This window comes from Mustela nigripes, chromosome 7 (assembly GCF_022355385.1).
Source record: "Mustela nigripes isolate SB6536 chromosome 7, MUSNIG.SB6536, whole genome shotgun sequence".
Classification (NCBI taxonomy): Eukaryota; Metazoa; Chordata; class Mammalia; order Carnivora; family Mustelidae; genus Mustela; species Mustela nigripes.
This window is the reverse complement of record NC_081563.1, coordinates 44,204,925-44,221,822: the sequence shown is the minus strand read 5'-3', so window position 1 is coordinate 44,221,822 and position 16,898 is coordinate 44,204,925.

Genomic DNA, 16,898 nt, shown 5'->3' with positions numbered 1-16,898 from the left:
AGATTTGCCATAGTCTTTTTTTTTTTTTTAACTATTTCCCTACTGAAGGCATTTGGATTATTTCCACGTTTTGACAATTTTACATATAAGGCTTTATAACTAAATTGGTATGTTTACAAGTTTTTGTAAACCTGTGGGTGTAAATTTTCATTACCCTCTAATAAATACCCCAGGAGTAAGTGATTGCTAAAGTATATGAAAAATATATGTTTTGTTTTATAACAAATTTCCAAATAATTTTCCAGAGTAGCAGTACCATTTTCATTCCCATAAAGAATGTATCAAAGATCAAGTCTCTCTACATCCTCACCAGTACCTGATACTATCAATATTTTCTATTTCCCCTGTTTTAAAAGGTATGCAGTGATATATCAAATTTATATTCCTTTTTAAAAGGTATGCAGTGATATATCAAATTTATATTCTTTTAATGGCAAAAGATGTTACACTTCGATCTATACTGTTGTAACTTATAATATTTAGTTTATATTATTGAATTTGCCAAAGTATCACAAGACAACTTGCTACGAAAGCAAAACTATTTAAGCTCACTACAATAAGGGGGAAAACCACTTAATAGAGATTTAGCAATACCTCAGAAAGAGGAAGTCAGGAGTGCCACAATTATGAGGTGTTGGTATCTGGGCTCTACTAGTTTAAGGTATATCTTTCAAACTAAAGAGCTGATTGGGATCAGACACATCTTAATATATAATCACTTTGGGGGATGCCTGGGTGGCTCAGTGGGTTAAAGCTCTGCCTTCGGCTCAGGTCATGATCCTGGAGTCCTGGGATCGAGCCCCACATCGGGCTCCCTGCTCCATGGGGAGCCTGCTTCCTTCTCTCTCTGCCTACTTGTGATTTCTGTCTGTCAAATAAATAAAAATCTTAAAAAAAAAAGATATAATCATTTTGGATTGGTAGACAGCACAGTAAAGGCTTTGAGGCAAGTTCAATAAGTAAAATATTTAAAGGTAAATTGCCCAGGTTAGCAAACCCTATCTTCACTAAATAATTCTGATGAAGTTTTCTGAAGCAAACAATAAAATAATATACTGGTTTATACTTTTCTTTCTACTGGGCAAAGTTTCTTTTTGCTTCACATAGCAAAGTGATGTTGGCATAGTTGGCCTGGTTTTATCTAAGTCATTCTGATACAGATGGTCTCATGTCAATAATAATAATTTCCTGATATTTTAACTATTCTTAAAACTGTGAAATAAGCTATACTTGTCTATAATGAATTTTATTCCTTATGAATTATTAGATTATACTTTAAAAACATAATTGCATTTATTTACATATATATTTATCAGTGCAACTAATTTATAGTTTTCCTTTTTGTACTGTTGCTTTGTCAGGTTTTGGTATTAAAATCATGCAGCTTTCTCTGCTTGACTTATTTCGCTAAGCATGATACACTCTAGTTCCATCCATTTTGGGTGGGATTATGGACATTGGGGAGGGTATGTGCTTTGGTAAGTGATGTGATTCACAGACCTGTACCCCTGGGGATAAAAATATATGTTTATAAAAAATAAAAAATTATAAAATGAAAAAAAAATCATGCAGCTTTCAAAGTATGAATAAAGCCCTTCAACTTTACAACATTCTGGATTTTATTTTTTTAACTAATTTATTTAGAGGGAGAGAGCATGAGTAGGGGGAGGCACAGAAGGAGGAAGAGAGGGAGAGAATCCCAAGCAGACTCCCCACCTAGTGAAGAGCCTGAATGTGGAGCCTGATATCACGGCCCTGAGATCATGACCTGAGCCAAAACCAAAAGTCAGAGGCTTAGCCGACTGAGCTACCCAGGTGCCCCAACATTCTGGTAGATTTTAAATAAATTTGAAATAATTTAGTCTCTAAAGTTGGTTGAACTTCATCTTTAAACCCATCTGGTCATTGTGTTTTTTCCATAAGAAATCTTTAGTCACTTTTCAATTTATCTTCAATGGCAATGGTCTGTTTCATTTTTCTTCTAGGATAAAATTCCTTGTTCTGTTCCTTTTTTCTTTCTTCTTTCATGTTCTATCCTACTTCATTATATATGCCCTTATGATTTCTCCTTTTTCTCCTTTATAACCAGATTTTAGAATGGGCATAATTATCTGTCTGCAAAATGGGCTGTATAAAAATGGAAAATATAATCTATCTCAATTTTGTCATTAATGGGTGAGGACCCAGACCATGCTTTTAGACTTAGGCATTCCTTTTCCCATGTGAGGATGACTCTCAGCTGAGTCCCTTGCAGAAATACTGCCTTCAACCCAGGGAACTCCCTGACCCAGGGAGTGATCAGTATGCATATAAAAAGTCCAGGCTTAACTAACTTAATTCTGGACAAATCTGAAGAATAACTCTAGCTTGGAGCATCCTCTAGGATCAGCTGAGGCTTATGTTGCAAGTGCCTTGAAGTTCAGCCTGTCCCTCTGACGGTCTTGTGACTGTCATTTGCTCATGGGCAAAGTTCCTAGGAACATGTACCAGCAAACTTTTTCCAGGCAAATCTCCTTCTCAGAATATGTTTCCTGGCTTACCTCCCACCACCCCCCCAACACCCCTAAAAAATAAACACTAAAACTGGCATAACATTTACCTCTTACAGCTGTTATAAACATATAATGAGGTTTTAGATATATAGCATTTATAACATAAACACTTAATGTTAGTTATTATTTTATAATAAGATGTTTAAAAAGATGTATAATAAGATGCATAAAAAGATATTTAAAATATACACAGAATTTTGGCAAAATCCACAAAACTCAGGATTAGTTTTGTGAGCCAAGAAATTTTTATGTATTTTAAAGATAAGCACTAGATTCATCTATGAAGAATGTAAAAAGATACCAGAACTCTCTCTTTTCTCCATCATGATCATATACCTCTGGACTATGTAAAACACTAAACATGTTAAAGAAGATTGTTTAAAAGGAGTTTGTACAAGCATAGATATATTTGCCTTCCTTCCCTGTTCCCCACAAACATGCACAAGAGAGTGAGGGAAGCATGATGAAAGAGATTTGGGGAAAAATGTCTGTCTATTGAGTGTCTACCTGAACAAAGAAACCAGCATCCACCTCACACAATACTTAAGGCAAGAATAAGGCTGCCTGGTACGGCAGGCCAAGGAAAGACCAGATAGTGTTGGGCAAGCATCACTTCTACCATTCGCCAGGCAGATAGGCATCTGTTACCAGTGGGGAAGTAGCTACAGTAGAACACTAGTGTGCCTACCAACATAGTGGTTTGTCTCTATGCGTAGAGATTTATAGTAAGATCTTGCAGGTATGGTACAAATATAGTCAGAACTTGAAAAGGAAACTTGTAAGATTTAGCCAAAAACTGCAATAGTCCTTTAAGGAACTAGGGTAGGGCAGGGTGAAAGGTGGTTTCAGAGAAATTTTCGGAAGAAATATCCAAGATGAACAAATGCTCTCAGGACACATGGTTGCCTCATGAAAGAAAGAAGGATGTTGCCATGACAGCAAGAGCCAGGTTATAATAACTGTTTATTCTAATTCCTCCCCTCTATGAGATGATCCCAGGAGAAACAACAATGGGAACATGAAAAAGTTGTGGCAGTATTAAAACAGATCTGTGAATTATTTCACTTTCCTCCTACCAAAAAATATGGCACCTAATTTAGCTTTGAAAATGGACAGCCTTCTTAATATCATTAAACTTTCTGGATCCAAAAAAAAAACAACAAAACTTTCTGGATCCATGTTTTGGTTGTGATTATCTTTAGCAATATCTATGGAATATTTTTTTTCTTTGAACAGGAAAGTTAATCACATTAAACTTATTACCACAGCAGGCTTACTACTCTTATTCCAGTGATATTATTTTGTTTTTTATTTCAATTCCCTCACTATCTATTATATAAACCAGGAATATTGTTCCTCTGGTAAAGTGATAGATTATAGATGGATTTTCATTCTTCTTATGGTTATATTCAATTCTTTATAAAACACTTAAATCTGTATTTCTCAATTTATCAATATTGAGAATGAAATTATCATCTGATTACATGGAAATGATGAACACATTATGCACACTCTTATTTCCTTTCAATTGCCATTAATAAGCCTGCCTTCCACTTCACTTGTTCTGTTTTTTACAAAGTTGACTTCCTTTTTATTACTAATGATATTGAAATTTTGCTGTGGTATTTTTTCTGTCCTTAAAGTCTTTAACTAGGTCATTTTTATTTGTTATTGCCATGTACTCTCTTATCTCCTATTTTTCCTTGTTTTACATGAACTGCATTTTAATTTCTCTAAGATCACAAATAAACTGATGTCTAAACTGTACTTCTGATACATGGACTAAATCTTTTTCAAACACATGTAATTCCCATATCTCTCCCATGCCTTGTTTAAATCTTTATTTCATTTCATAGAATCTTGAGTTTTGATTCTTTTTTTTTTTGTAACAGAATGTTGGCTGAGACTTTTCCTTTTGCTTTGAATTATAGCTATAATTTCAAAGCTGCCTTAAATAGATAAGCACTAGCACATTCTAAATGGGGTTTCTAGATACATCTCTACAGGGTTGGTTTAACGATTTTGGCAGACATACCTTAAGGTGATCCCTAATGTGTTACATCCTTGTATAGTTAGTTCCCTGCCCTTAAGTTTGGGTGGAACCTGTGACTTGCTTCTTATCAGTGCAACTTGGCAGAGGTGAAGAGATATCATTCCATCCATTAGGTTATGCCGTATGTCATAGAGACTGAATGTCACTTATATATACGTATAAGTCCATAAGACTCTACTTCTAAGGCTCCACATTAGCCGACTGCAGTGACTCTTCTGCTGGTGTTAAAGAAGGAAATTGCAATATTGAGGACCACATGGCAGAGAAATGTGTGTAGCCTCTGTACCTGATAACAGCCTCTAATCTATAGTGAGTAAGAAGCTGGGACCCTGGGTGCCACAGTCACAGGGAAATGAATTCTGCATGCAACTGTCTGCATGAACATGGAAGAAGACTCTTTTCTAGATGAACCTCTGGAGTGGAACACAACCCGACCCAATACCTTGATTTTATTTTAGCCTTATAATCCCTGAGCCAAGGACCTTGTCAAGCCATAACTAGACACCTCATCCACAGAAAATTGTGAGATAACGAAAACATATTTTTTTAAACTGCTACATTTGTGGTGATTTGTTATTCAGTAATGCAAAAATGATACAGCTATTAATAGTTCTATGTCAGTTACCCAATCATTCATCTAAGGAAGAGACAAACTATAAAAAGGTATTGACATAATATGATACAGCCCTAGTTGGTGGGAGTAAATTTTGGATTTTATTTTTCCCCTCTTTAGAGTACAAGGGAGAAGAAATGTTGCAACCCCAATCAAATCAGGTGATAAGCGCCCCAAGAAAATTACTTATAGAAATTGAGGATTTCTGGGGTACCTGGGTGGCTCAGTGGGTTAAGCCTCTGCCTTCGGCTCGGGTTGTGGTCTCAGGGTCCTGGGATCGAGCCCCACACTGGGCTCTCTGCTCAGCAGGAGCCTGCTTCCCTCTCTCTCTCTCTGCCTGTCTCTCTGCTTCCTTGTGATCTCTCTCTCTCTGACAAATAAGTAAATAAAATATTTAAAAAAAAAGAAATTGAGGATTTCTGGAATAATGGAAAACTGGCATCTCTTGTCTACACACTTACTGAAAAGCTGAAACTAATGGATCCACTCTGAGGTAAGAGACTTTTTAGAATAGCCTTTCATGTGTTCCTGGGATTTGGAGAGATATATGAATGAAGAGACTGTTCTCATCCTTGCTTGTAAAAGTCTGGCTTCTGGTTACAATAGCTCAGGAAGAAGGGATTTAAAAGAGGAGTCAGCAGCACCACACTGCTTGCCAACCACTTGGCAAGGCAAAAATCTCTTAAGTTTTCCACAGAGGCTATCCGTTATTAGTCATCTTGAGGATTACCCAAACCAAGATGGTGATTGGCCAGGATGAAAGATATTGAATGGTAAAAGTTTGTAGGTTATACTATTAGGAATGGGATTAATAAGACCCTGAAGGGTGACTCAGAAAACTTATCCCCAGAGTCAGGAAACTCTACAGCATAGAAATCCATATGGTGCTTCCAAATATGCCCATAAATGCATCACAAAGGAGTCTCAGCCAGGAATTGAGTGCCTGCCACAGAGGACACTGACAATATTACATCAATACTTCCTTTGGGTTCTTGGACCCAGTTCTGATGTGGGGAGGGTTTTCCCCCCACACTGACAAGCAATTCTCTACACCAGCTGGATGCCCTGCAATTTAACTCCGTTCTGACACTATTTACCTGGAGATAGCATCAGATTCCACAGGTTAAAGTTTTAATCCTACAGTAGGTAGGTTGGCCCCTATTCCCCTACTTCAGATGCTAGTAATAAGCCTAGATTTTCTCTGCTTCTGATAGACTGGCTATAGATTGAGGGATTAAATGTCCACATTGCTACCTGTGCTTCTGACCAACAGGTTCTTAATCAGAGGTTCCAGCAATCCCCTCCTTTGGTTCAATTAATTTTCTAGAGTGGTTCATGGGACTTAGGAAAACCCATTTAGTCATGAGATTACTGGCTTATTATAAAACAGTAGAACTCAGAAACAACCAGATAGAAAAGGTACATTGGGCCAGGTATGGGGAAAGGATGCAGAGCTTCCATGTCTTCTCCAGTAATGCTGTTCTCCCAGTACCTACATGTGTTCACCAACTCAGAAGTTTTCCAAACCTTGTGCTCTTGGGTTTCTATGGAGGGTCAAACAGACAGGGTTGGTTGATTAAATCATTAGCCACTGGCAATTGATCTCAGTCTCCAGCAACTCTGTCCTCTCCCCTTCTTTTTTTTTTTTTAATTTTTTAAAAGATTTTATTTATTTTTTTGACAGAGGGAGATCACAAGTAGGCAGAGAGGCAAGCATAGAGAGAGAGGAGGAAACAGGCTCCCTGCCGAGCAGAGAGCCTGATGCAGGACTCGATCCCAGGACCCTGAGATCATGACCAGAGCCAAAGGCAGAGGCTTAACCCAATGAGCCACCGAGGTGTCCTTGTCCTCTCCCCTTCTAAGAGTACAGTTCTTCTGGCACTCAGCCCCCATCCTTAGGTGCTTCCAGAAGTCATTCATTAATGTAGCAAAAGACACATTTACTGCTCTCATCACTTAGGAAATTCCAAGGGTTTTAGTAGCTTTGTGCCAGAAATGGGGTGAAGACTACACACATATATTTCTTATCATAAATCATAATGTCACAATACCAGTAATAAAGGACTTTGTCTTTTCCTGTGAAACCTCCTTTCACCAATTTGATCCTGGAAGATCTAGCAGCAGGACAAGATGAAGGAAAGGCAAATAGGTCATGGCTTTCTTCTCCATAGAAATACCCTTAGCCCTGAGTCAGTTACTAACTTGGGGCTGAAAAGAAATTTTTATCTTTATGAGAGTTAGCCATTTTAACTTTGTTGCACTTTAACTTGTTTTAACCTTGAGAGTGAGTAACTAGAAATTAGATTTGTTTATGGTATTAGCAAGGGACAGAGAAAGGAAAGTAATAGGAAAAATCAAGGGCACCAGTTGAAGGAAAATAGAAATTATTTTTCTGATTTGTTTGCCATCAAGTATAGCTATAATCTATATATCTATATATCTATCTATCTCTAGATTTATATATATATATATATATATATATATATATATATATAATCTATATATCTATAATCTTTTAAGTTGGTCCTTTGGACTTCTTCCTCAATTTGTTCACCTGGTAATGGCTTGTATAAATGCCTATTTTACAATATATAGTTCATTATCATCTAATTTGATAACTCAAAGTGTTTTTTTTTCTTTTTCTTTTTCCCATTGACCATTTCAGGAAATGTCTAAGAGGCAAGTTTGGAATTGTGTTCTACAAGACATTTTCTGTATATGAGATTGACATTGTGTATGAGATTAAAAATTCACAACTGTGCTGAATATATTATATCAGATAAACCATGGAAGACTTTCCTTGCTTTTACATAGGAAAAGAAAAAATGTATTTTTCCCATATTGTGTAGCACCCTTCCCAAAATATCTTATCTACTGAGGCCTAAAATTTATCAGTTGATACTTTTCCTTTGGGTTAAGCACTTTGCTCACTGATTTCTTTTTTCGGTAGAAATTACTTCAGGAATTTGGCTGACTTTAACTCCATAATGATTTAATCTAATTCAAGAGAATTTAAAAGCAGTGGGTCTTCATGGGTGGGAATAGATGCAGGCAGAACTGAAGGAAGAATAGCATTATACAAACACACTAGTGCCAGTTTATAAGATACAAGCACATGAACAAAAACGACAAACACACTCAAGCCCAATTATTACACTGCATTTAGGGCCACTCTCTCCCTTTCTGTTCTGCTTCCTCTCTCCCATATTATTTTTAAAGATTTTTTTCTTTATTTGAGAGAGAGCGAGAGAGATAGAGAGCGCAAGTGCATGCAGCGGGGGTCGGGGTTGGGGGAGCAGGAGAGAAGAGGGGAGAGAGAATTCTAAGCAAACTCTATGCTGAGCAAGGAGCCTGATGTGGGGCTCAATCCCAGGACCACAAGATCATCACCTGAGCCGAAACTAAGAGTCTGATGCTTAACTGACTACACCACCCAAGCACCCATCTTCCCAACAGTTTTGAGTAGAAAATGGAAATTATTCTTTCACATTATTTCTCCAAGCAGATGCCTAGCTGTAAAGAGCAGAAGCCCTAGAAATAGCAGTAGCAATGATCTTTTGAAGATTTGTCAGGGCAGTAGGATATGGGAAAATGCCATTGAAATAAAAGTTGTATTTGGAATCAGAAGAACTCTAATCAATGTTCTCTAACATCTTAAGATGTTTAATGCTACAGGACTGCTACAAAGCAAGGCAGTCCTTCACTGGAAAAGAATATGGACCCGGAAGATCTTAGATTCACAATTTGCTGGCAGTGCTCTTCAAGTATAAACCATACAAGTATAAAACCATACTTTTCATACTATGAAAAGACAGTAAGGCAATATATTAATAAATATTGAAATTTACAAATCCACCATGACTCTTAATTACTATTTTTCTTCAAGAGTAAATGGAAGGTATAAAAGAAAAAGGTGATGAGATTTTCTTCCCAATCTTATCCCTAGACTTTATAAAATTTTTGTTTTCTCTGTGGGATTATAGGCTCTGTGTAGACGATGAATATAATTCATAGACCTTGGGACTACCCAGGAAACTTTAAGATCTTCTAGTATAGTGGCTTAGCTGGCTACAAATGAAAATACCTAGGTCCGAGAACACAAATCCCTATTTTTCAAAAAGCCCTTTTTGGTGCTTTTGATGAATAGATAGTTTTGGAAACCACTGAGTTGGTCTTACTTTTCAGGTACTTAAGTGGCCTCACTGGAAAGAGGGCAGTATTCAATTAAGTTTCACTCCATAGCAGAGTGGAAAAAAAACAATATTTAGGCTTGGGTTTTATCCTATATCTTCAAAGATTCCATTAATTTGAGAAAACTTTCTTTGAAACTTCATATTTATAAAATAAGTGATGATTAGAGGTTTGTTTTAATTTCTCCTCCATCCTCATCTCTGGGCTGCAGTCTAGATGGCTTAGAGTCAATTTGTTTTTCTTATTTTAGGTGTCACCGAGTTTAAATTGTTTTTTTGCCCATCTAGATTTCTCTTCCTTAATGCTATGGAGGAAGATGAACTACTCATTGAGCTGACAGGTGAATAGTAGTAGGATTAGTTTGGTTTTGGAAATGATATACGGCTGCAGGGTATAAAACCAACAGAGATTCATATCCTGGAAGACTGGTTAGTCTAGCATAGTTGCTGCCATTATTTTTGAGTCTACAAATCTACAGGAAAATCATCAAAGTCAGTTACAACTATTTTTGAATTCTCTGATTTTTTTTTAATCAGCAAAATTGAGTGGTACTGTCATCCACCTTGTGTGGTATATTTAAGGGAAGCAGAGAGCAGAGATAACTGAATGGTTATGAAGAAGTATTTGAGGAGTCTAAGTTAGGGGAAGTCGGTGACTAGAGAAAATACAATACTAATTATTTTCACATTATTGATATCTAAGGTAGTCTGATGTCAGGTCCAAATATAAATTTGATTTAAAAAATTGTTTCTTCTTCTAACTCTATCTTTACTTTTTCTTCACTTTCTCTTCACAACCAAGCACGGGGGGTTGGTTCTTTTTTTTTTTTTTTTTTTTTTAGATTTTATTTATTTATTTGACACAGAGAGAGACAGCAAGAGAGGGAACACAGCAGGGGGATTGGGAGAGGGAGAAACAGCCTTCCCACAAACAGGGAGCCCAACATTCGGCTTGATCCCAGAACTCTGGGATCATGACCTGAGCCAAAGGCAGATGATAAAAAATTGACCACCCAGGCATCCTTAGTCCTTTTTAAAAAATGTTTAGTACTTTGAACTAACTCCTTTACTTCAGTTGTAAGCAAAAATCTGCATTATCAGCCATTTGGTTTATGGATAGTCCTGTACCTTTGTATTAATCAGTTAACAGAATATAATTCTAGATATGAGTGTTTCCTAAGTGTCTATGAATTTTATCACTGAGCCTATGGCATATAGAGAATGAAGGACCATTCTAGTACTGGGCAACTTTCAGAATTCTGTCAGTTGGACTGTGTCTTATCAAAATTCAGGCTATTTTGTTGAATTATTGCTAAAATTTGGACAAATAATTTTTCTCTTCTTTGGAGCATAACTTCCCTCCAGAATCACAATTGAAAGTGTTATTCTCACTCTAATGAACTGCATAAACATCAGACCCCAATGGTTAATGGTAATTGTAAAATGGATAACCCTTTAAACAACTCAATGTTTCTGAGTCAGATTCTAAATTTCAGGATAAATCCTAGAGGAGAACACAGGCAGCAGCCTCTTTGACCTTAATCACAGCAACTTCTGGGTAGACACGTCTCCAAAGGCAAGGGAAACAAAAGCAAAAATGAACTATTGGGATTTCATCACGATAAAAATCTTCCGCAGCGCCAAGGAAACTGTCAACAAAACTAAAAGGCATCCTATAGAATGGAAGAAGATATTTGCAAGTGACATATCAGATAAAGGGCTAATATCCAAGATCTACAGAGAACTTATGAAACTCGACATCCAAAAAACAAATAATTTAGTCAAGAAATGGGCAGAAGACATGAACAGACATTTCTCCCAAGAAGACATATAAATGGCCAACAGGAAATGAAAAAAAAAATACTCCACATCCCTTGGTATCAGGGAAATACAAATCAAAACCACAATGAAATACCACCTCACACCAGACAGAATGGCTAAAATTAACAAGACAGGAAACAACAAATATTGGCAAAGGATGCAAAGAAAGGAGTACCCTCTTCACTGTTGGTGGGAATTCAAGCTGGTACAGCCACTCTGGAAAATGGTATGCAGGTAGCTCAAGAAATTAAAAATAGAGCTATCCTATAGCCCAGGAACTGTACTACTAAGTATTTGCCCCAAAGATACAAATGTAGTGATCCAAGAGACTTGGCTTGACCAATACAATGTACAGGAAGTTATGTGTGCCTGTTTTAGGCACAGATTTTAAGAAGTCTGACATCTTCCTCTTCCTCTCTCTTGGAAACTAATCACATAATGAAAGAAAGATCAGTAAAGACAATCAGATTATGAGACATTACACAGAGAAAGACAAAGAGAGACAGAGGCAGAGACTGCATGAAGGAGTATTAAGCTGCCAGACATGTTTAGGAAGCTTTCTTGAACCTTCCAGTCCAACCCAGCTGCTAAGTCAGTGCAGCCAGATAATGTCCACAGCAGATGCCAAGTGTGACAGAAAAACCTCCCTGCTGAACTCTGTTTGAACCCCTAACAGCAGAATCATAAAAACTAATAAATTGTTCTTTTAAGTTTAAAGTGTTCTGTCATTATCAATAGAAAACTGAAACTGTGGTCCACCAGGAATCTTCAGTATCTCTTTTAAAGAAGAGAAAAGCAAATTTCTGAAAAGTTAAGGCAACCTTCCTAAGGTCATGTAGTTAGTAGAAGGTAGAACCCAGATACTATTGTACATTTAAAAAAATTCTTAATCTAAGGCTTTATCTTTAATATTACATGCACTTCATGGCCAGTCAAATATATTCTTCATGTTCTTAAACAACTTCAGTGTTGGAAATATGCAGGGCATACAGGGCATAATAGTAAAATGATTGAATGATTTGTGAAATGGCAAGATCAGTAGGCTAGGAGTCAGAAGTCCTGGTTAAGGACCAAAGTTACTTCAAGCATAGTTACTCTATCTGTAAAATAAAGATGCTCACTCTCATCTCCAAGGACTGTGATAAACTTTAAATAATACCATGACTTTAAAGCACTTTGTAATTTGTAAAGAGCCATAGAGATGTTAGCAAATAATTATCCTGAAATTTTATTTTTTAATTAAAAAATTTAAATTATTTAAATTTAATTAGTCAACATTAGTCATCATTAGTGTGGGTATACGCTATGCTGTAGGTACACAGTTGTATGCAAAACAGATGCTGTTTTCTGACTTGTGGTAATATGAAAGTCAGATATCGACTAAATAAATATGCAGGTAAGCATTTATTTATAAAGTGGGTACTCAACTGGGTATGATGGGTCAGGAAAAGTATCTGAGCAAGTGATATTTGTGTTGGGAGCTGCAGTCTGGGTGGGAGTTAATCACCTAAAAAGAAAAGTAAAGAACATTCCAGTCAGAGACAGCACAAAGGATAACCCTATGATGTGTCCCAAGTGCTGAAAGTTCAAGGTAGCCAGGGCATAAGGGTCCAGGGAGTATGGCCTACGGATAATCTCAGGAGAGTCAGGCTGGGCAGCATTGCTATTACTGTGTGAATGTTCCCCATTTCATCCAAATATTGAAAGTTCACTCAAAGGTTGTATCCATGCAACAGAATTATGGTGTGGCTTAATGTTGCTAGCAATATACAAATGCTCAAAGAGATTCTGCAGTTTCTTTCTTTTTGTTAAGTGTGTTCCCATAGCCACCGACAGGTGTGTGTGGGCAGGAAGGGAAGGAAAAAATTTCAAAGATAGAGATTCAGGAACTTATTTTTCTAAAACAAGTTCATTCTCCCTTCCTGAGCATCTATAATTCCTAATGTTATTACTCTGATGGCTTCTACATCATTAATGGAATCTGTGATCTCACCTGCAAACTCAGTCTGAATTAGGCATACAAACAGAATCACACAAATTAATATTTTAATTGAGCTGACATTGTCCAAATGAAAATGACTACTACTTAAATTTTAATTATGCATGCAGAACAAAAATGTGTTCCAAATGTGATTTTTCTCCCTTAAAAAAGCAAAAATCCAAAACTAAATGATAAATTCGAAGTCAAGCAGTTGGAACAGGCTCTAAATCATCACAGATCTTGGATATCTCTGCTTAGTACAGGAAGAATAAACTGAAAAAGATATACTGCCTCCTGATAGAGGAAAATCATCTGCTGGATAGTAATTTATACCAATTCACCATCTATTTACCACCTGCTTATTGTGTCTCTAGCCCCATACAATGCATTTAGAAGAAGGCAAAGGAACATATTCTGCTATGGAACTCAAAGTCTTGAGGAATGGAAAGGGGTAACTTAACCAGGAGGCAAAATGGCAAAATAATGTAGTATGAAGAATAACAAAACCAGTAATATTGTCAAAGAAATCCTGAAATTTAGAGAACAGTGCTATGTGTAAGACAAGAATGACTGGATCCATGGAGGCCTGATAAGTAACCACTACAATCAGGTACTTTGTGTCTCCGTATCTTTACTGTCTTAGCAGCATCCATTCCTCTCTTAGTAATTACGGCGATGTAACCTTGAAAAACCAGTCTGTGTCTTCATGGCTCAGGGATCAGGTGAGCTAGAACATTTGACTCGAGTGAACTTCAGGACTCATACTTGGAATGCAGGGCTATATCCTCAATTTCACAACTCTGCCTGAGAATGGACTCTGTATGGAGCAAATGTTGAGCCAAGATTTAAAGGATGAAAAAAAAAAAAAAAGTTGAAACTATATCTGCCTTTGCACTGTTTTATTTTTTAAAATTTTATTTACCCCTAGCAATCTTACTGATAAGAAGGACACTGCCTTTTGGATGATTCAAGTTGTTCAATCAATACCTGCTTTCAATTACACTGTGTGAGAGGGATGGTCAAATAATTCTTAAGTATACCTCTTATCCTGAGCTCATGACACTCATTTTTTGCAAGAAACACTTCTAGCATCAGACCTGACCAATTTCACTAAGCTGGAACTAGTGATCATTTCGTGAGTGCAGTAAGTTGATTACATTAGCTGGAGTAGAGAGTCTGGAGAAAGAACAAGAGAGAGGGAAAGGAAGGGGAGGAGGAAGAAAAGAGGAGGAGGGAGGGAAGAAATATAGCTTGGTTCTGGCTATATAATAAAGACTACTCATAGATTTCCCCCCTCAAAGACTTATATAGACCTAAAAAACTGATTTATAGTCATTATCAGTCCATATATTATTAGCATTCTTTAAAAAAAAACTTGTAATTTCATACTGGACTGTATACTGACTAAAGGCAGACTTCATGTCATACTCAATGGTGTATTGGCAGAACCTATATCAAGTTACTATAGTACCAAGTATATATACTATATACCAAGTTACTTGGTGCTACACCAGTACCAAGGTTTTTGGTTAGAGGAATTTCTGGTTTTCTCAACACATCAGAAATGGGGGAGAGTTGGGTACCAGTACTCTTTGTTGACTTTGATAAGAATTAACAAGTCCAGTGGAAGCAAAACAAGACAAGTGATTCTAAAGAATAACTATAAACACAAATACAGATATAAATATAAATACAGGGGTGCCTTAGTGTCACAGTTGGTTGATCATCTGATTCTTTGTTTTGATTCAGGTTGTGATCTCAGGGTTACGAGATTTAGTCCCATGTGGGCTCCATGTTCAGTGCAAGAGTCTGCTTAAGACTCTCTCTTCCTGGGGTGCCTGGGTGGCTCAGTGGGTTAAAGCCTCTGCCTTCGGCTCAGGTCATGATCCCAGGACCCTGGGATCAAGCCCCGCATCGGGCTCTCTGCTCAGCAGGGAGCCTGCTTCCCCTCTCCCTCTGCTTGCTTCTCTGCCTACTTGTGATCTCTATCTGTCAAATAAATAAATAAAATCTTAAACATAAAAAGACTCTCTCTTCCTCTCCCACCTCCCTCCAGCCCAGCTTTCTCTCTCTCCAATAAATAAATCTTTTTAAAAAGAATATAAATATATATATTGCCTATACAAGAGATAAAATGCTAAAATCTCATATAAAGAAGTAAGTTTGACTGTTTTCAGGGGGTGAATTGGAAACTGCTAAGACACCATTCTCTTTGACACTTCAACAATGTCCAGGAGGAATAATTTTGTTGTTCTTCATGTTTTTCTATATTTTTCCTTAATTAGTTTTTTTTTTCACATCTCCCCTGGAAGGCCAGACCATTTTATTAACAGTTATCCACAACACACCAATGAGATGATCTGTATAAACTAAGAGGGTTGCTTGCAGCCCAGAAAGCATACAACTTTACCCTGAAGAGTGTCACACTGATGCATGAATTTTAGATGGCCTTTTTAAATAATTCAAGTAACACATGTATCATTTGGAATGATAATATTGATTTTTGTCTTGATATTGTGCTTCATAGTTTGTAAAAAACTATAGATGCTATGAATGGTCATCATAAAGAGCTACTTCTATGATCTCTGTGGATGCAGGCATATGGTCTCCCAGTCAGGGACTATGGGAATGTAGATCTGGTCTAGACAAATATGAGTTATCTGCTGTGTCCCTCAACTGAGAACTGAGTTGGCCTATGGTGACAAATGATTGTAATAGGATGTTCGATTCACTGAGGATTCCCACTTCACATAGTTAAGCTATCAACATGCTCAGCTCCCTGTCAGCCCCACTGACAAGCTAAGTCTTAGTGGATACAAATATATGCCCTCACAGCAAATGATAAAATTACTCTCTAAGAGTGAAACAACCAAGTATAAGCTTGAAATGGGGGAAAAAATCAATCAGATGGAAGTACCCCTGTGGCTAGGAGACAGGGAACATATCCAAGTCCAATTAATATTATTAGGATATATATTCAAACTGAATCCCACTGAAGCAAGTGCTAACCTAATCAATACCATTCAAGCCTTTCCTTCCTTCATTTATTCAAATTTTTTATTGATCACATTTTAAGCAATGGGCATTGCAATATTAGGGGCTGATGATATAGAGATGACTCAGAAATGGACTAGGATTTAAGGATTCACAACACAGCAAGAGATACATATCTATCAACATATGATGACAGTGCCATGTGAGAAGTATCATAATAGAGGCATTTAAAAAGTGTGCATAACACAAAAAAGGAAACAAACACTGTCTAGAACCAAAGGTAGTCAAGAAGGGACTGACAGAGGGGGTTCAGTCTGAAATAGTTCTTCAAGACTTAATGTGGCCAGGATCTCTAACAGGAGTCCCACCTAATGATTGGGGCTATTTAAAATGCCTTATAATACCAAATTTCTGGACATCATTCATTTTTAACAGGATATAAATAATTAAGAGCAGGTACCATTCTTCAAGCAGGGGAGAGACCTCAGAAGTACTGACTAGGTAGGAAAAGTACATGTAATCAAAATTAACCACAGAAAAGCGAGTTCTAATTTGGGTCTGAGGAATACTTGGGTACTCTGGGACATATGGCACAAGATTAAGGTTAAGAACTACAAAAAGAAGGTTGCCATGGCAAAATAGGAATAGTTTGAATATAAAGGTGCTATTTTTGCATAATGTAAATGAAATGTAG